This window comes from Amia ocellicauda, unplaced genomic scaffold (assembly GCF_036373705.1).
Source record: "Amia ocellicauda isolate fAmiCal2 unplaced genomic scaffold, fAmiCal2.hap1 HAP1_SCAFFOLD_134, whole genome shotgun sequence".
Taxonomy (NCBI): domain Eukaryota; kingdom Metazoa; phylum Chordata; class Actinopteri; order Amiiformes; family Amiidae; genus Amia; species Amia ocellicauda.
This window is the reverse complement of record NW_027102697.1, coordinates 31,132-51,198: the sequence shown is the minus strand read 5'-3', so window position 1 is coordinate 51,198 and position 20,067 is coordinate 31,132. Positions and strand designations below refer to the sequence as shown.

The window sequence follows — 20,067 nt, the reverse complement described above, 5'->3', positions numbered from 1 at the left end:
CTTAGTTATTGTCATCATTGCCGCTGCTGGGGAAACTCTCCACTTTAACCGACACGTGGGATAGAAAGCCACGTGTGCAAAACACAACGGCTTAGTAGTCCATGGCCTTAAGTACAAGGCCACCTGATCCAGCTGTTCCCGGAGATGCAACTGACACGGAGGGGGACTGGTACAGTGACAGTGGCTAGGAAAAGAAGCAGGGTATGAGGTCTTGATAGTCAAGCAAGGATTTGGGACAAAGTTGGCATTCCAGAAAAGTAAGAAGTGAAGGCGTCAGCGAGGCACTTGACTGCAAGATACCTCTGGCTGTCACAAGGAAGCCCAGCAAGCTGTAAGCTTCATGAAGTGAGCACTGACTCTGGTGGGACTTGAACCCACAACCTTTGAATGACCACTGCCCTTTTCACTAGAAGTCCAACGCGCTATCCATTGCGCCACAGAGCCCCACAAGACATTTATCGCCATACTGTTCTGCACGCCTACTGATGACGGGGCATCTCAGCGTGCTTGTACAAGTAGCATTTACAGATGTGTTTTTTTAATCCCTGTCTCGCTGATATTGAGACGAAAGGAAATGAATGGTTCTTCTTTTAGATAATGCGACTCATGTTGACTTGACTATGAGGGGAAGTATTTGTCAGGCACACTGTGTGTTTGTCTGTTTATCTGTGGCTGTCTTTGTGTCTGTGGCAGTCTGTCTGTGTGTGTGTGTCTGTCTGTGTGTCTATCTGTGGCTGTCTGTGTGTCTGTGGCAGTCTGTGCTTGTGGCTGTCTTGTGTGTGTGTCTGTGGCTGGACCGTTGGGGCTGGTTGGAAACATCGCAAGGTCCCCCTTCTCAAGAAAGCACATGTACAGGCCCGTCTTAAGTTTGCCAATGAACATCTGAATGATTCAGAGGAGAACTGGGTGAAAGTGTTGTGGTCAGATGAGACCAAAATCGAGCTCTTTGGCATCAACTCAACTCGCCGTGTTTGGAGGAGGAGGAATGCTGCCTATGACCCCAAGAACACCATCCCCACCATCAAACATGGAGGTGGAAACATTATGCTTTGGGGGTGTTTTTCTGCTAAGGGGACAGGACAACTGCACCGCATCAAAGGGACGATGGACGGGGCCATGTACCGTCAAATCTTGGGTGAGAACCTCCTTCCCTCAGCCAGGGCATTGAAAATGGGTCGTGGATGGGTATTCCAGCATGACAATGACCCAAAACACACAGGAGTGGCTCAAAAAGAAGCACATTAAGGTCCAGGAGTGGCCTAGCCAGTTCTCCAGATCTTAATCCCATAGAAAATCTGTGGAGGGAGCTGAAGGTTCGAGTTACCAAACGTCAGCCTCGAACCCTTAATGACTTGGAGAGGATCTGCAAAGAGGAGTGGGACAAAATCCCTCCTGAGATGTGTGCAAACCTGGTGGCCAACTACAAGAAACGTCTGACCTCTGTGATTGCCAACAAGGGTTTTGCCACCAAGTACTAAGTCGAAGGGGTCAAATACTTATTTCCCTCATTAACATGCAAATCAATTTATAACTTTTGAAATGCATTTTTCTGGATTTTCTTGTTGTTATTCTGTCTCTCACTGCTAAAATACACCTACCATTAAAACTATAGACTGATCATTTAATTGTCAGTGGGCAAACGTACAAAATCAGCAGGGGATCAAATACTTTTTTCCCCCACTGTACTTATTAATTTCATTATTTGCAATCCACAAAGTCCATCTATAATCATTCAAACGCGGGCTACTTCATCTTTTCTTGCATGATCAGCAACTTTATCCCATGCTAATTAATACAAAAAATGTCTCAACTCCGGTAAAGTAGTATGTCATCATGACGTGATGGTTTTGGCACATGCGCATTAAACAAAACGTTCATAGAACATATGTTTTGTGGTTACCTGAACACGTTATTTAAAGTTTTACAATTCTGTTCAAGTTGAGGTTGTTGTAACTCATCTTATTGTGTGGTGAGACACTGCAATTTCACAGAACATGATTTTACTTGTCCAATTTCCAAAACGAGCTCTCTTCAATCTCCGTTTCAAATCCATGTTGATTTGCGGGTAATCACTGTATCCACTCAATCTTACTACATTTGTAAGAAAACACCTGTAATGCTGTACAATGCATGTGTTTTTCAAGCACATGAAAGATTGTAGACAGGTAGAGATCGCCACTTGAGTGCCAGACTGACTCTATTGTAAAGGGAAGGCAGGATTATGTGTTATATTTGATTTATTATGTATTTAAATGACCAGTCAAAATAACCCGATTTTGGCTATTCTAGGTAAATGTGTTTATAACTTATTTATTTTCGTGTTTATGCAGCTAAAACGCTGTAGGCATGTTTAATACATATAGTTAGGAATAGTCACGAATGGGTATATGCGCAGTGTATTTTGGAACACAGTATAATTCAAATTTGAATAACCAAAACGGTCAAATTGACCGGCTCTGCGCTTGTAGTGTTAAATGTGGGTGTCATATCGTGGGCCGCACTTCCATGTGTGACGGGCCGCAGGTCGAGAACCACTGCCCTATTCAGAACAGGTTGGTCAGATAGGACCAGAACCAGTGCAGACCCAAAGAACAGAGGACGAGCGTTAGGCAGACAAACCCCAGGGCCCCAGGGCCACAGGTTAGTGCTTTCCTGGAGGTCTTTAGCTCCCCTGTATAATGGACCATTCCAGAGAGATTCCCCTTTGCAGTCAATATCATCAGCTCAGCAGTTTGCCAATACAGATCCCTGGGGAGGTGGGGGCTCAAATCCAGGACCAGGGTTAGCCACCCCTAGCATAAAGCAAAACATTACATGTGTTTAAATGGTTGAAGTCAATACAATGATTAATGAATTGATGTATTTATTGAGGTGGCTGTGACAGAGCAGCTATAGAGACTATTGCACTCCTTCACAGCAGCATCTCTGTTGCTTATATTAAGTTATACTAAGGTATGTTGAGCTGACGATATTGAGGTTTTTACTAAAGAAAAAACAGATAACATGCCACAGGTTAACAACCAGTCCAGTCAAACCCTAAGAGAGATCAGGATAAATGAGGAGGAGGTAGTAAAGGGACTAGCAGAATTAAAAACAAACAAATCACCTGGGCCAGATGGTATATTTCCAACAGTACGTAAAGAAATTATGGAAATGATTGTATTAATTATTTCTAAATAGCACTGGTTTCACTGTTTGTGAATGTTTTGATGTTTTTTTTATTTGTCAAATGCATTGACCGTTATTGTTCTTTTAAATGCATCAGATTGTTTTGATAGTTTTTTTTTGTTTGTTGTTTTTTACATTTCAGTTATTTTGACAATTTTTTCACCATTGCATAAATTAAATAGTCTAAAATGTGCTTTTTATTATTTTGTCTTGCTTTTCAAAGACAAAATCAATTACAAAACTACAATTAAAAAATATATATTTAAGACTGAACATTAAACACTGTGCCAACAAAGCACAATAAATAAAATAAAATAAAATAGATACATTTATATCTGGCCATCTTTGAGCCCCCCTTCTTGAATAGCCTACTGTGAAAGCCGGACACAAATAACGGGGAGAGAGAGAGGGAGAGTCTCCGGTTTCGGTTGTGTCCGGGCTTTATTGAGTTCAGGTATGTCAAAAAAGGGCGGAGATACAAAACAAAAACAAAATCAAAAGCAAAAGCAAAAAGTGTCCACAATCGGGGTGCTCCGGGCAGACAGGGGTAATAGACTCAGTCCACCTTCTTGTCGGTTAGCTGCTTCCGTCGGGAAGGGAGAGGGATTAAATAAACAGGGCACAGCCCACTTTATAGCGAGACACTCCTTTTCAATGGTGCTATATTTACGCTCCTGGGCGATAATTGTTTGCTTAGATAGAGGACGGGGTGTTCCTGACCCCCAACACTCTGGGACAGGACCGCGCCCACTCCAACTTCTGAGGCGTCGGTCTGTAGAATGAAAGGGAGAGAGAAGTCAAGGCATTTAAAAAAAGGGTGTTGGCAGAGGCGGTCCTTAATCGCCTGGAAAGCCACCTGGCACTGCTCCGTCCACTGGACCGTATCTGGAGCACCTTTTCGCGTCACTTCGGTCAGGGGGTAAGCCAGGGTGGCAAAGTCCGGCAGAAACTGGCGATAATACCCGGAAAACCCCCAAAACTGCCGAACTTCCTTTTTGGACTTAGGAGGCGGACAGGAGGCAATAGCGGTCACTTTGTCAACGACTGGCCGTACCTGCCCCCCTCCTAAGAGGTACCCCAGATACTTGGTCTCCCTCCTCCCAACTGTTCACTTGCCCGGGTTTTCCGTGAGCAGCGCCCAGCCGATCCAGCAACTCATCCACACGGGGCATCGGATAGGCATCAAACCTAGACACTGCATTGAGCTCCCTATAATCAACGCAGAATCTAGTGCTGCCGTCAGGCTTTGGCACCAAGACTATAGGGCTACACCATTCCGATTGTGACTTTTCAATGACTCCCAGCTCCAACATCTTCTGCACCTCTTCATTGACAGCCTACTTTTTGTAATAAGGGGTGCGATAGGGTTTGACACGCACGCAGGTGTCCAGTGCCGTGTGGATGTGGTGTTCAATGAGAGGTGTGAGCCCGGGTCGGTGAGAAAAGACATGCTGGAAGTGGCACAATAAAGAGCGAACCTGCTGTTTCTGGGCGTTTGTTAAATGGGCGTTTGTTAAATTGAGTTCAGTGCGAACCTCAGAAACAGCGGCTTCAGACTCTTTGTTGTGGGGGGAACTAGAAGCACCCAATGCTTCCTCCTCTCGCCACTTCTTCAGCATGTTCAGATGATAGATCTGCTTTTCCCACCGACGATCCGGGCGACACACCTCATAATCAACATCCCCTAAGCGGCGTGTGACCACAAAGGGTTCCTACCACTTAGCCAGCAGTTTAGATGTTGAATTTGGGAATAACACCAGTACCTTGTCCTTGGGTGAACGATCGTAACCGGGCTCTCCTGTTGTACATGCGCTGTTGTCGCTCCTGGGCCTGTAAGAGATGCGACTGTGCAAGTTTCCCCAGTGCCGATAGCCGATCTCTCAGGTGCAGGATGTGCTGTACCATAGAGGTCTGGGAGGGGGCGGTCGCCTCCCAGTCCTCCTTTATTAAGTCGAGGATGCCCCTCAGCCGCCTCCCGTACAGCAGCTCGAAGGGAGAGAAGCCGGTGGACATCTGGGGCACCTCGCGTACAGCGAACAGCAGGGGTGGCAATAACTTGTCCCAGTCCCGAGCGTCTGTGCTCACAAACTTACAGATCATGTTCTTTAGGGTTTTATTAAAGCGCTCCACTAGGGCGTCTGTCTGGGGATGATAGATTGAGGTCCTGATGGACTTTATCCCCAGCAGCCTACAGAGGTCTCGCATCACGCTTGACATGAATGGAGAGCCCTGATCTGTCAGGATTTCCTTTGGGATCCCCACCCGAGTGAAGACCTTAAACAGCTCCTCGGCGATCCTAGTCGCTGACATTGTCCGTAGATGAATTGCCTCCAGGTACCGAGTGGCATAGTCTACTATGACCAGCACAAATTGATACCCCGGGGAGCTTTTCTCCAACGGACCGATCAAATCCATCCCAATGCGCTCAAATGTTATCTCCATGAGAGGCAGCGGTACCAGCGGAGCCCGCGGTACTGCACTGGCATTGGTCTTCTGGCACTCCGGACAGGCAGCACACCATCTTTCTACCACCTTTTTGATGCCTGGCCAGAAGAATCGGTCCATTATCCGGCTTAAGGTCTTGTCACGACCCAGGTGACCTGCCCCAGCCAAATCAGATGAGAGCCTATGATCCTTAATATTAGATAGATAGTTTTCACTAGCGAGCACCCGGCCGGGCGATGTCCAGGCTGCCCGCAACGCCGGCACATCACCGTGGTTTTTCCAGGGGACCGCACACTGCCGGGAGAGAGAGAAAAAGAAGGAGCTAAGGAGACAGATTTGTTTTTGGGACGGGCAAGGCAAGAAGGGGAAGTGGGTTGGGGAGAAACATGTTTAGGTGTGGTGTTTGGCAACGTGCTGGTATCCAGGACAGTCGGGGTCTTGGGAACGGAAGGGAGGGTGCCTGCCATCGGGCATCAGAAGGTGGCATCGTCCCAGGCAATGATGGTTCTGTGCCAGCCTGGAGACCTCCTCCAGGTCTTCGGGTTGGACGTGAGGACGTGGGAGATGGCAGATGAACTGCTCCAAGGCCACCAGGTCGGCAACTTCCGTGGCGGAGTGCTCCTCCGGCTTGAGCCAGCGGTGGCAGGCGCCGGAAGCCAGGTTCAAACCGCAGGCTTCTGAGCTTTCAGTGCTGGCCGTCTGACGGATGGATGGAGGCGTGTGTTCAAATCCCACTTCTAAAACACTGATTTATAACATCACCAATGCTAGGAATTACAAAAGTGTTCTTTTCACACTTGTGTGTAATGCATTTTGCAGCCATATTACATAAACATGAGCAAATGCCTGGCAGATAGATTGCTTTTGCTGGCCGGTTAGCTCAGTTGGTTACAGCGTGGTGCTAATAACGCCAAGATCTTGGGTTCAATCCCCACATCAGCCAATGCCAATCCAAGGTGCTCGTTCGTCCAGTAAGAGTCATGTTTTTTGCAAGTTATAGATGAAACTCCCTGAAGGCAAGCGTAGTAGTGCACTTAAGCAGTGGTAGGATCCACAAGACTTCATCAAGCCGTGTCAAAGTCGCCCATCTACATGCACACGGGAAAATGTCCTTTCTCTGCTTTGCTTTTCTCAGAACACTTCATTTGCATTCTGTCCTCTGATTGTTTCAACTCGTGGGCTCCTGCCAAATCCTAATTACACAAACTTGGAGAGGGAATCAAAGCCAATGGCTTCAAGAATCAACGCAAGTTTCATGAATGGCACATCTAAGCCATGTTGCCAACCAGACATTTAGCTGTTGGTCACCTCGACTCGGTTTCATAAGTGTTGAAAGTCACGGAATCCAGCAATTCTGGCATATCGATCTTTACAGTTAGGAAGCCTAAGCGGTTGTGAATCACTGTCTCCATTTTTGGTGCAAATGAAAGTGACAGCAGGTGCACCGGAGAGAGGCAACAGCAAGACAACCCCAAAAAGGGAATGGTTTTGCAGGTGGTGGCCACAGACGATTGCTCTCTCCTTATCCTTCCCGACTGATTCTTCTCTAGTTTTGCCTTTTGCTAGTGTCCTTGTCACTACTGGTATTATGAGGTGCTCCCTGCAGCCCATTCAGGTTGCACAGATAGTCCAGCTCCTCCAGTATGGCACATCCATACGTGCCGTCTGACGATTGCTCTCTCCTTATCCTTCCCGACTGATTCTTCTCTAGTTTTGCCTTTTGCTAGTGTCCTTGTCACTACTGGTATTATGAGGCGCTCCCTGCAGCCCATTCAGGTTGCACAGGTAGTCCAGCTCCTCCAGTATGGCACATCCATACATGCCGTCTGACGATTGCTCTCTCCTTTTCCTTCCTGACTGATTCTTCTCTCGTTTTGCCTTTTGCTAGTGTCCTTGTCACTACTGGTATTATGAGGCGCTCCCTGCAGCCCATTCAGGTTGCACAGGTAGTCCAGCTCCTCCAGTATGGCACATCCATACGTGGCGCTTGAAGAAAGTTTGCTGTGTCTCCCAGTACAGTCTCAAAAGCATGAAGGTGGGAGAGTTACGAATTTTGCAATGTACGGTGAAGATTTTGAGGTTTCCTAGTCTTCGATCACGGAGATCCGATGTGTGATTTAAGTGTCCCCGCAGTTTTCTTGAGCACTATATAATCTCCCGGTGGACACGTACATCCTGTCAGAATGGCCGAGTGGTCTAAGGCGCCAGACTCAAGGTGTTGTTCCCTCGAAGAGTGTAGAAGGGTTTTCTGGTCTCCTGATGGAGGCGTGGGTTCAAATCCCACTTCTGACAGATTGATTTATAGCATCACCAATGCTAGGAATTGCAAAAGTGTTCTTTTCACACTTGTGTGTAATGCATTCTGCAGCCATTTTACATAAACATGAGCAAATGCCTGGCAGAGAGATTGCTTTTGTTAGCTGAGTTGGTTAGAGCATGGCGTTAATAACTACAAGGTCTTGGGTTCGATCCTCACATCGACCAAGGCCAATCCAAGGTGCTCGTCTGTCTAGTACGAGTCCTATTTTTTGAAAGTTATAGACGACACTCCCTGAAGGCAAGCGTAGTAGTGCACTTAAGCAGTGGTAGGATCCACAAGACTTCATCAAGCCGTGTCAAAGTCGGCAATCTACATGCACACGGGAAAATGTCCTTTCTCTGCTTTGCTTTTCTCAGAACACTTCATTTGCATTCTGTCCTCTCATTGTTTCAACTCGTGGGCTCCTACCAATTCCTTATTACACAGAATTTGAGAGGGAAGCAAAGCCAATGGCTTCAAGAATCAACGCAAGTTTCATGAATGGCACATCTAAGCCATGTTGCCAACCAAACATTTAGCTTTTCGTCACCTCGACTCGGTTTCATAATGTGTTGAAAGTCAAGGAATCCTGCAATTCTGTGGCCTCATTCTCAAGGCTATCATTTATAATACACCTCTCAAAAAATAAGGGAACAAGTAATCATCACAGCATAACACCAAGTCAGATACACTTCAGGCATATCATTCTTTACAGTTAGGAAGCCTAAGCGGTTGTGAATCACTGTCTCCATTTTTGGTGCAAATGAAAGTGACAGCAGGTGCACCGGAGAGAGGCAACAGCAAGACAACCCCAAAAAGGGAATGGTTTTGCAGGTGGTGGCCACAGACGATTGCTCTCTCCTTATCCTTCCCGACTGATTCTTCTCTAGTTTTGCCTTTTGCTAGTGTCCTTGTCACTACTGGTAATATGAGGCGCTCCCTGCAGTCCATTCAGGTTGCACAGGTAGTCCAGCTCCTCCAGTATGGCACATCCATACATGCCGTCTGACGATTGCTCTCTCCTTATCCTTCCTGACTGATTCTTCTCTCGTTTTGCCTTTTGCTAGTGTCCTTGTCACTACTGGTAATATGAGGCGCTCCCTGCAGCCCATTCAGGTTGCACAGGTAGTCCAGCTCCTCCAGTATGGCACATCCATACGTGGCGCTTGAAGAAAGTTTGCTGTGTCTCCCAGTACAGTCTCAAAAACATGAAGGTGGGAGAGTTACGAATTTTGCAATGTACGGTGAAGATTTTGAGGTTTCCTAGAAATCGATCACGGAGATCCGATGTGTGATTTAAGTGTCCCCGCAGTTTTCTTGAGCACTATATAATCTCCCGGTGGACATGTACATCCTGTCAGAATGGCCGAGTGGTCTAAGGCGCCAGACTCAAGGTGTTGTTCCCTCGAAGAGTGTAGAAGGGTTTTCTGGTCTCCTGATGGAGGCGTGGGTTCAAATCCCACTTCTGACAGATTGATTTATAGCATCACCAATGCTAGGAATTGCAAAAGTGTTCTTTTCACACTTGTGTGTAATGCATTTTGCAGCCATTTTACATAAACATGAGCAAATGCCTGGCAGAGAGATTGCTTTTGCTGGCTGGTTAGCTGAGTTGGTTAGAGCATGGCGTTTATAATGACAAGGTCTTGGGTTCGATCCTCACATCGACCAAGGCCAATCCAAGGTGCTCGTCTGTCTAGTACGAGTCCTATTTTTTGAAAGTTATAGACGACACTCCCTGAAGGCAAGCGTAGTAGTGCACTTAAGCAGTGGTAGGATCCACAAGACTTCATCAAGCCGTGTCAAAGTCGGCAATCTACATGCACACGGGAAAATGTCCTTTCTCTGCTTTGCTTTTCTCAGAACACTTCATTTGCATTCTGTCCTCTCATTGTTTCAACTCGTGGGCTCCTACCAATTCCTTATTACACAGAATTTGAGAGAGAAGCAAAGCCAATGGCTTCAAGAATCAACGCAAGTTTCATGAATTGCACATCTAAGCCATGTTGCCAACCAAACATTTAGCTTTTCGTCACCTCGACTCGGTTTCATAAGTGTTGAAAATCACGGAATCCTGCAATTCTGTGGCCTCATTCTCAAGGCTATCTTCTATAATACACCTCTCAAAAAAATAAGGGAACAAGTAATCATCACAGCATAACACCAAGTCAGATACACTTCAGGCATATCAATCTTTACAGTTAGGAAGCCTAAGCGGTTGTGAATCACTGTCTCCATTTTTGGTGCAATTGAAAGTGACAGCAGGTGCACCGGAGAGAGGCAACAGCAAGACAACCCCAAAAAGGGAATGGTTTTGCAGGTGGTGGCCACAGACGATTGCTCTCTCCTTATCCTTCCCGACTGATTCTTCTCTCGTTTTGCCTTTTGCTAGTGTCCTTGTCACTACTGGTATTATGAGGCGCTCCCTGCAGCCCATTCAGGTTGCACAGGTAGTCCAGCTCCTCCAGTATGGCACATCCATACGTGCCGTCTGACGATTGCTCTCTCCTTATCCTTCCTGACTGATTCTTCTCTCGTTTTGCCTTTTGCTAGTGTCCTTGTCACTACTGGTAATATGAGGCGCTCCCTGCAGCCTATTCAGGTTGCACAGGTAGTCCGGCTCCTCCAGTATGGCACATCCATACGTGGCGCTTGAAGAAAGTTTGCTGTGTCTCACAGTACAGTCTCAAAAGCATGAAGGTGGGAGAGTTACGAATTTTGCATTGTACGGTGAAGATTTTGAGGTTTCCTAGACTTCGATCACGGAGATCCGATGTGTGATTTAAGTGTCCCCGCAGTTTTCTTCAGCACTATTTAATCTCCCGGTGGACGTGTACCTCCTGTCAGAATGGCCGAGCGGTCTAAGGCGCCAGACTCAAGGTGTTGTTCCCTTGAAGAGTGTAGAAGGGTTTTCTGGTCTCCTGATGGAGGCGTGGGTTCAAATCCCACTTCTGACAGATTGGTTTATAGCATCACCAATGCTAGGAATTGCAAAAGTGTTCTTTTCACACTTGTGTGTAATGCATTTTGCAGCCATTTTACATAAACATGAGCAAATGCCTGGCAGAGAGATTGCTTTTGCTGGCTGGTTAGCTGAGTTGGTTAGAGCATGGCGTTTATAATGACAAGGTCTTGGGTTCGATCCTCACATCGACCAAGGCCAATCCAAGGTGCTCGTCTGTCTAGTACGAGTCCTATTTTTTGAAAGTTATAGACGACACTCCCTGAAGGCAAGCGTAGTAGTGCACTTAAGCAGTGGTAGGATCCACAAGACTTCATCAAGCCGTGTCAAAGTCGGCAATCTACATGCACACGGGAAAATGTCCTTTCTCTGCTTTGCTTTTCTCAGAACACTTCATTTGCATTCTGTCCTCTCATTGTTTCAACTCGTGGGCTCCTACCAATTCCTTATTACACAGAATTTGAGAGGGAAGCAAAGCCAATGGCTTCAAGAATCAACGCAAGTTTCATGAATTGCACATCTAAGCCATGTTGCCAACCAAACATTTAGCTTTTCGTCACCTCGACTCGGTTTCATAAGTGTTGAAAATCACGGAATCCTGCAATTCTGTGGCCTCATTCTCAAGGCTATCTTCTATAATACACCTCTCAAAAAAATAAGGGAACAAGTAATCATCACAGCATAACACCAAGTCAGATACACTTCAGGCATATCAATCTTTACAGTTAGGAAGCCTAAGCGGTTGTGAATCACTGTCTCCATTTTTGGTGCAATTGAAAGTGACAGCAGGTGCACCGGAGAGAGGCAACAGCAAGACAACCCCAAAAAGGGAATGGTTTTGCAGGTGGTGGCCACAGACGATTGCTCTCTCCTTATCCTTCCTGACTGATTCTTCTCTCGTTTTGCCTTTTGCTAGTGTCCTTGTCACTACTGGTAATATGAGGCGCTCCCTGCAGCCTATTCAGGTTGCACAGGTAGTCCGGCTCCTCCAGTATGGCACATCCATACGTGGCGCTTGAAGAAAGTTTGCTGTGTCTCACAGTACAGTCTCAAAAGCATGAAGGTGGGAGAGTTACGAATTTTGCATTGTACGGTGAAGATTTTGAGGTTTCCTAGACTTCGATCACGGAGATCCGATGTGTGATTTAAGTGTCCCCGCAGTTTTCTTCAGCACTATTTAATCTCCCGGTGGACGTGTACCTCCTGTCAGAATGGCCGAGCGGTCTAAGGCGCCAGACTCAAGGTGTTGTTCCCTTGAAGAGTGTAGAAGGGTTTTCTGGTCTCCTGATGGAGGCGTGGGTTCAAATCCCACTTCTGACAGATTGTTTTATAGCATCACCAATGCTAGGAATTGCAAAAGTGTTCTTTTCACACTTGTGTGTAATGCATTTTGCAGCCTTTTTACATAAACATGAGCAAATGCCTGGCAGAGAGATTGTTTTTGCTGGCTGGTTAGCTCAGTTGGTTAGAGCATGGCGTTAATAACTACAAGGTCTTGGGTTCGATCATCACATTGACCAAGGCCAATCCAAGGTGCTCGTCTGCCTAGTTCAAGTCCTATTTTTTGAAAGTTATAGACGACACTCCCTGAAGGCAAGCGTAGTAGTGCACTTAAGCAGTGGTAGGATCCACAAGACTTCATCAAGCCGTGTCAATGTCAGCCATCTACATGCACATGGGAAAATGTCCTTTCTCTGCATTGCTTTTCTCAGAACACTTCATTTGCATTCTGTCCTCTGATTGTTTCAACTCGTGGGCTCCTACCAATTCCTTATTACACAGACTCGGAGAGGGAAGCAAAGCCAGTGGCTTCAAGAATCAACGCAAGTTTCATGAATGGCACATCTAAGCCATGTTGCCAACCAGACATTTAGCTGTTGGTCACCTCGACTCGGTTTCATAAGTGTTGAAAGTCACGGAATCCTGCAATTCTGTTGCCTCATTCTCAAGGCTAACTTCTATAATACACCACTCAAAAAAATAAGGGAACAAGTAATCATCACAGCATAACACCAAGTCAGATACACTTCAGGCATATCAATCTTTACAGTTAGGAAGCCTAAGCGGTTGTGAATCACTGTCTCCATTTTTGGTGCAAATGAAAGTGACAGCAGGTGCACCGGAGAGAGGCAACAGCAGGACAACCCCAAAAAGGGAATGGTTTTGCAGGTGGTGGCCACAGACGATTGCTCTCTCCTTATCCTTCCTGACTGATTCTTCTCTCGTTTTGCCTTTTGCTAGTGTCCTTGTAACTACTGGTAATATGAGGCACTCCCTGCAGCCCATTCAGGTTGCACAGGTAGTCCAGCTCCTCCAGTATGGCACATCCATACATGGCGCTTGAAGAAAGTTTGCTGTGTCTCCCAGTACAGTCTCAAAAGCATGAAGGTGGGAGAGTTACGAATTTTGCAATGTACGGTGAAGATTTTGAGGTTTCCTAGACTTCGATCACGGAGATCGGATGTGTGATTTAAGTGTCCCCGCAGTTTTCTTGAGCACTATATAATCTCCCGGTGGACACGTACATCCTGTCAGAATGGCCGAGTGGTATAAGGCACCAGACTCAAGTTGTTGTTCCCTTGAAGAGTGTAGAAGGGTTTTCTGGTCTCCTGATGGAGGCGTGGGTTCAAATCCCACTTCTGACAGATTGGTTTATAGCATCACCAATGCTAGGAATTGCAAAAGTGTTCTTTTCACACTTGTGTGTAATGCATTTTGCAGCCATTTTACATAAACATGAGCAAATGCCTGGCAGAGAGATTGCTTTTGCTGGCTGGTTAGCTGAGTTGGTTAGAGCATGGCGTTAATAACTACAAGATCTTGGGTTCGATCCTCACATCGACCCAGGCCAATCCAAGGTGCTCGTCTGCCTAGTTCGAGTCCTATTTTTTGAAAGTTATAGACGACACTCCCTGAAGGCAAGCGTAGTAGTGCACTTAAGCAGTGGTAGGATCCTCAAGACTTCATCAAGCCGTGTCAAAGTCGGCCATCTACATGCACACGGGAAAATGTCCTTTCTCTGCTTTGCTTTTCTCAGAACACTTCATTTGCATTCTGTCCTCTGATTGTTTCAACTCGTGGGCTCCTGCCAATTCTTAATTACACAGACTTGGAGAGGGAAGCAAAGCCAATGGCTTCAAGAATCAACACAAGTGTCATGAATGGCACATCTAAGCCATGTTGCCAACCAAACATTTAGCTTTTCGTCACCTCGACTCGGTTTCATAAGTGTTGAAAGTCACGGAATCCCGCAATTCTGTGGCCTCATTCTCAAGGCTATCTTCTATAATACACCACTCAAAAAAATAAGGGAACAAGTAATCATCACAGCATAACACCAAGTCAGTTACACTTCAGGCATATTAATCTGTACAGTTAGGAAGCCTAAGCGGTTGTGAATCACTGTCTCCTTTTTTGGTGCAAATGAAAGTGACAGCAGGTGCACCGGAGAGAGGCAACAGCAAGACAACCCCAAAAAGGGAATGGTTTTGCAGGTGGTGGCCACAGACGATTGCTCTCTCCTTATCCTTCCCGACTGATTCTTCTCTAGTTTTGCCTTTTGCTAGTGTCCTTGTCACTACTGGTATTATGAGGTGCTCCCTGCAGCCCATTCAGGTTGCACAGATAGTCCAGCTCCTCCAGTATGGCACATCCATACGTGCCGTCTGACGATTGCTCTCTCCTTATCCTTCCCGACTGATTCTTCTCTAGTTTTGCCTTTTGCTAGTGTCCTTGTCACTACTGGTATTATGAGGTGCTCCCTGCAGCCCAATTAATGTAGAGTAGGAAGTCCAGCTCCTCCAGGATGTCACATCCATACGTGCTATCAGAAGAACCAGAAGGACCAGTATCTGCTTCTTTGTGCGAGGAGGAACAGGAGGAAACAGACTCTATGAGGGTAGCATGAGGGCCCGTCATCCTCTAGTGGGACCTGTGCTCACAGCCCAGCACCGTGCAGCTCGATTGGTATTCGTGAAAGAGTCTGGAGGCACCGTGGTGAACGTCATTCTGCCTGCAACATCATCCAGCATGACCGGTTTGGCTGCTGGTTTGGAGAGAAACACAAAGTGCCCTCTGTGTATTCACTATGCAACCATCAACAACTCTGACCTGGTCATATATACGTCCCAGGGCATCATCCTGTGTCTGGTCCATAGCGAAATCGGAAAACCTGTTGAAGGTGGGATCCAGTATTGGGCCTTCCACGGGAAGAAGGAGAGAGGAGGTGAGTCCCAGAACTCGTTCCTTCCCCTGGGTCCAACAGGGTACTGTTGGCTGCTACACGACTGGAGTCAGAGGGAAGGCTGTCCCTGCCCCGCTCATCACCTGCAGTCACTAATGGTGATCGGTCCCAAGAGACATGTCCCAATTGTGCCCCAGCCAAATCAGACAATGAGAGCCTAGGATCTTTAATATTGGACAGAAATTCAGAGCAGCCGCAACACCGGGCAGTACGTTCAAAGATGATGAAGAAAGCCTCTGGGTCGTCCTCCGGTCCCATCTTTGGAACCTGCAGACCTGCCCAAGCTGGGTTTGCTGCGGCCACAGCAGGGTTAGGTGCAGGAGTTGGTACTTGAAGTTGCTGGACAAGCGTCTCGAGAGTTTGTTGTTTTTGAGCCTGCAGCTTCACCACTGGGGCCAACAACTGTTCCACTGGAGACGCCTCCATAGCTGTCCTTCCGGGTACAGAGTTCAGGGTAAGTATGTCACAAAGCTTCCCCACATTGGCCACCAATTGTAAATGCCGGACACAATAAACGGAGAGAGTCTCGGGTTCCGGCGGTGTCCGAGCTTTATTGGGGTTCACAATAGTCCAACAGAAAAAAACACAAAAAGGGGAAAACAAGGCAAAACCAGCACACAAAACATCCACATAAACAGGGTGCTCCGGGCAGTCAGAGGTAGGATCACCAGTCCTCCTTCTCAATGGTTAGCTGTCTCCCTCAGGGAAGGAGAGGGATTAAATAGATGAAGCACACCTGCCAATGACGTCACAGTCGCCTCAGTGTTCATTGCATGCAGCCGTGAGCTCACAAGCTGTCTGCGAAGCAGCGGACAACACGGCTGCAACACATGAGCACCTAATTAGTGTGCGTCAGCAGCAGCCATGCCGTGACAGACAGCGTCCTGCCAAAATCACAATAAGATGTATAAAAGTACAGAAAAACAAAATGTAATAAACTATAAATGATCTTTAATACATAGAACTAAAGAAAATAGGTTTAGTGTTTACAGATTCCTTTTTGGAAATACAATGACATGCATTACAAATGAGTATTTACATTTTATTTACAGCTGGTGCTCATGTGTCACTGTGCCCCTCAGGCTGTGGCAGGTGGTGACATATTGGGCAGCCAGGGAGGCTGTGTGTCCCTCCTCCAGGAGGACTGACCATTTTAATTTTTTCTCAGTTTTGTCAAAGGTAGGGTGGCATTCATTATTTTGTTAAGGAATGTGTCCCTTATTTTGGGCATATTTATTGCATTGCAGGAGGAAGTGCAACTCTCTCTCTCTGTCTCTTTCTCTCTCTGTGTGCGTCCGTCTGTCACTGGAGGCGTTTGTCGTCCCCGTCCAGTGACTCCCTCTTAACTCCCCCGGCCCCCTGGAGCGTGACCTACAGCCGAAGGGAGCGCCTGAGGGCTGGTTGGAAGCATCTTGGACTCGGGTTCCTCTTCATCACCAGAAGGGGGAGCCGGAGTAGATTCCTGCAGAGATTGACACTTGTTTTTTTGTTTCAGTAGAAACAGTGCGGAGGCGACCCTAATCCTGGTGGGGGGAGGTGTTTAAAAAAAAAAAGTTTTATCTTCTTCATAATGACATTATCCTTCAAGAAAAGACAAAGGGCATCAGATGATCAATACGTTAATACATCTCTTATAATCTCTCTTTAAAATACCAACTATTACAATGTTAACCATACATAAACAAAACAACCTATGCTTTTGTTTTTAATGTTGCTAGATCTCACAGTGATAAAATAAGGAAGATATGGTTTAACCAAAGTTGATAAAACATTTCTTGGCAGAGCGCAAACAGAGGACATGTAAATAGGCTGACATTAAATTAAAGATAAGATTCTAAATAAGCTATCTTTTCTCTTCAGTCATGATGAGGAAAAATTAATAACTTGAATAATTTCATTCAGAATGACAAAGTTGCTCAATGTAAGCGCATTTTTCAGAGTAACGTTAGCACAGCTTCCTACAAATTGTCTGATAGATAAGATTAAAAAAGAAATCAGCTATCGGCTATGTTACAAATGAGAATTATACTATTAATATTGTACATTTATGATCATTATGTTTGTAGTTTGGATATGTCGATAATATATTTGACAGTAAATGGGTTTTATACGTTGTGTCCAAAAAAACAAAACAAAAACCCATCCCAATTTGCGTTACGTGATCGGGACCACTCCGTGGACCACAGTGCCGAGGTCCGGACCACTCAGTCGCTGTGATCCAGACCTTGGACCAAAAAATGCTACAACCCCTACTGCTCCGCTGTGTCAGTTGTTGCTGTAACTGAATCACAAAACTGGGTTTTGATGTGCTCCCCACGTGCGTGTTTACAACGTCACTGAAGAAAAAAAACATTGAATCTGGAACACTGACGAGAATTGGAAGAAGCCGTGGCTGTGGCTAACTGTGTCTGTGAGTAGTATAGATGGCAGCTTCACTTATTTTGACAGCCAGAAGTCCCGCCCTCCCTATGTACCTTAGAACTGGAACTCCTCTCTCCTTCCCAGCAGCACCCTGGGTTACCCTTTGACCCTCCCTCCTTATGTACCATTGAACCGGAACTCCTCTCTCCTTCCCAGCACCCCCCAGGGTTACCATTTGACCCTCCCTTGTCAGCCATCTTGGATGATATCAGCCATTTTGGCTGATATCGACCATTTGTAAGGTCATAGGTCATCTGGTAAGATGGTAGCCATTTTGTTAGGGTGACATCCATCATGGTGAATGTCCAAGGGCACCTCACCCTGCTGGTGTGGAGGTGTAATGTTTAATAGCATAAACTGTGTTTTTAAGGTTATATTGTTTTATGATACTGTGTTGGTAAATTAAAAAATAAGAAAATTAAAGTTTAATATATTTTAGGTTATATTGTTTTATGATACTGTTTAAGTAAATAAAAAGAGAATAAGAAAAGTTTTAAATACATATATATATTTAAAGTTATATTGTTTTATGATACTGTTTTAGTAAATAAAAAGAGAATAAAAGTTTTAAATACAGATTTATATATATATATATTTTAGTTTAAATTGTTTTATGATACTGTTTTAGTGAATTAAAAAATAAGAAAAATTAAAGTTTAATATATATATACATATATATATATAACAATAGGTTATATTATTTTATGATACTGTTTTAGTAAATAAAAAGAGAATAAGAAAATAAAAGTTTGATATTTTATTTTAGGTTATAATGTTTTATGATTCGTTTTAGTAAATTAAAAAATAAGAAAAATAAACGTTGTATATATATTTAAGGTTATACTGTTTTATGATACTGTTTTAGTAAATTAAAAAAGAAACATTAATATTTACCCAGAGTGGGATTTGAACCCACATGTGTTTTTAGTTTATATGTTTTATGATTAGGCTTAGGATGATACTGTGTTGGCAAAATAAAAAGGTAAGAAAAAATCAATTAAGAAATGTATAGACTTACATATATTGCATGTCATTACATATATATTTAAGCAAACACTGATAAACACACATACCTATATCTCTTTAGTTTATATTTATCAATAGACAATAGAGAACAACAGTGAAATGTATAGAATTATTTCTGTACATTTTGACCAGCCCTGTACTTATTATATTTGTTACATTAGTGAATGCTCAAACGTAGCCTTAACATGTATCATATTTAAGAATATACTGCATTTCATTCCATTACACACACACACACACACACACACAAACATATATATATATATATATATATATATATATATATATATATATATATATATATATATATATATATCTTGTAAGGTTTTATTTATCAATAGACACTAAAGACATGCACACCACTTTTCTTACAGAGACACAGTGAAGCACTATTTGTGAATACTCATATGTAATAAATAATATATGTATATATGATTTGTTTGTGCTCAAATGTATAGAATTAATAAAATACACACACACACACACACACACACACAAACATATATATATATATCTTGTAAGGTTTTATTTATCAATAGACACTAAAGACATGCACACCACTTTTCTTAGAGAGACACAGTGAAGCACTATTTGTGAATACTCATATGTAATAAATAATATATGTATATATGATTTGTTTGTGCTCAAATGTATAGAATTAATAAAATACACACACACACACACACACACACACACACAATGGTGACTTTTATTGTGACAAACAAGCATTTTACAACATGGAACATAGTCAGAAGTAGAAAAAGATACTCCATGAAATGTTGTATAGATACTTGTAATCATTAATTTCTGGTTCACAACACCAACATTGGACAGAAAGAAACACTGACCTGTACGGAGTAATGTCATTTCCAGCATATTCCATATATATTCTATTAAGTCTTTCACTCTTGGCTTCTTTTTCAAAGTCATACCAGGTTCTGGCGACAAAGTACATCAGGTATCTATTGTAAATAAAGTGAGAAACACTTAAGTTTCTATTCCTTTGGAAATACCTTATTTTTCAAACCTACAAATACATGGTGACAACTGCAAGCATGACACACATACAAAACACAGAAATAGGGACCACATTGCAAGGATATAATAAGCACAGATGGTATTTTACTGCAAATTTTAAGTTTTGTAAAATTATTTATATAACTTCTAGGAATAATCTGCAAACTACATAGTGAAAATGCAATCAGTCTTCAGGAAACACACACAGCAGACTGAAATAAGCACAACGTCATATTTATATGAACCAAAACTGCATTCTACTAAACCCTGAAACTCTGAAAAATCACTACAAACTCTATGTTTTGTAAAATGGCTTATTTCACAGACACAGAAACAAATAGGCTCACCCTCAACATATTCCAACACTTACAAAAATTATGATGTAAACTTAAAGGTTTACCAGTAGTACAGGGGTATTATTAATCTATTCATGCAACTTTTAGACACTTGTCTAATACAGAGCTAACAACTGCATTGATAACGGGT

At 44.1% G+C, this 20,067-nt stretch overlaps 7 non-coding genes across 7 annotated transcripts; 6 read left to right on the top strand and 1 right to left on the bottom strand.

Moving 5' to 3' along the window:
* Positions 1 to 353: 353 nt before the first annotated feature.
* Positions 354 to 444, bottom strand: trnar-ucu (transfer RNA arginine (anticodon UCU)). Its single transcript is given in 2 exon segments — positions 354 to 389; positions 408 to 444. It is a non-coding gene; the product is annotated as a tRNA-Arg (tRNA).
* A 6,038-nt stretch (positions 445 to 6,482) lies between these two features.
* On the top strand, positions 6,483 to 6,556 carry trnai-aau (transfer RNA isoleucine (anticodon AAU)). The gene has a single exon. It is a non-coding gene; the product is annotated as a tRNA-Ile (tRNA).
* Positions 6,557 to 7,790: 1,234 nt separating this feature from the next.
* trnal-caa (transfer RNA leucine (anticodon CAA)) lies at positions 7,791 to 7,905 on the top strand. The gene is made up of 2 exons: positions 7,791 to 7,828; positions 7,860 to 7,905. It is a non-coding gene; the product is annotated as a tRNA-Leu (tRNA).
* Positions 7,906 to 9,268: 1,363 nt separating this feature from the next.
* On the top strand, positions 9,269 to 9,383 carry trnal-caa (transfer RNA leucine (anticodon CAA)). Its single transcript has 2 exons — positions 9,269 to 9,306; positions 9,338 to 9,383. It is a non-coding gene; the product is annotated as a tRNA-Leu (tRNA).
* Positions 9,384 to 10,754: 1,371 nt separating this feature from the next.
* trnal-caa (transfer RNA leucine (anticodon CAA)) lies at positions 10,755 to 10,869 on the top strand. Its single transcript has 2 exons — positions 10,755 to 10,792; positions 10,824 to 10,869. It is a non-coding gene; the product is annotated as a tRNA-Leu (tRNA).
* Positions 10,870 to 12,079: 1,210 nt separating this feature from the next.
* trnal-caa (transfer RNA leucine (anticodon CAA)) lies at positions 12,080 to 12,194 on the top strand. Its single transcript has 2 exons — positions 12,080 to 12,117; positions 12,149 to 12,194. It is a non-coding gene; the product is annotated as a tRNA-Leu (tRNA).
* A 1,210-nt stretch (positions 12,195 to 13,404) lies between these two features.
* trnal-caa (transfer RNA leucine (anticodon CAA)) lies at positions 13,405 to 13,519 on the top strand. Its single transcript has 2 exons — positions 13,405 to 13,442; positions 13,474 to 13,519. It is a non-coding gene; the product is annotated as a tRNA-Leu (tRNA).
* The last annotated feature ends 6,548 nt before the right edge of the window (positions 13,520 to 20,067 follow it).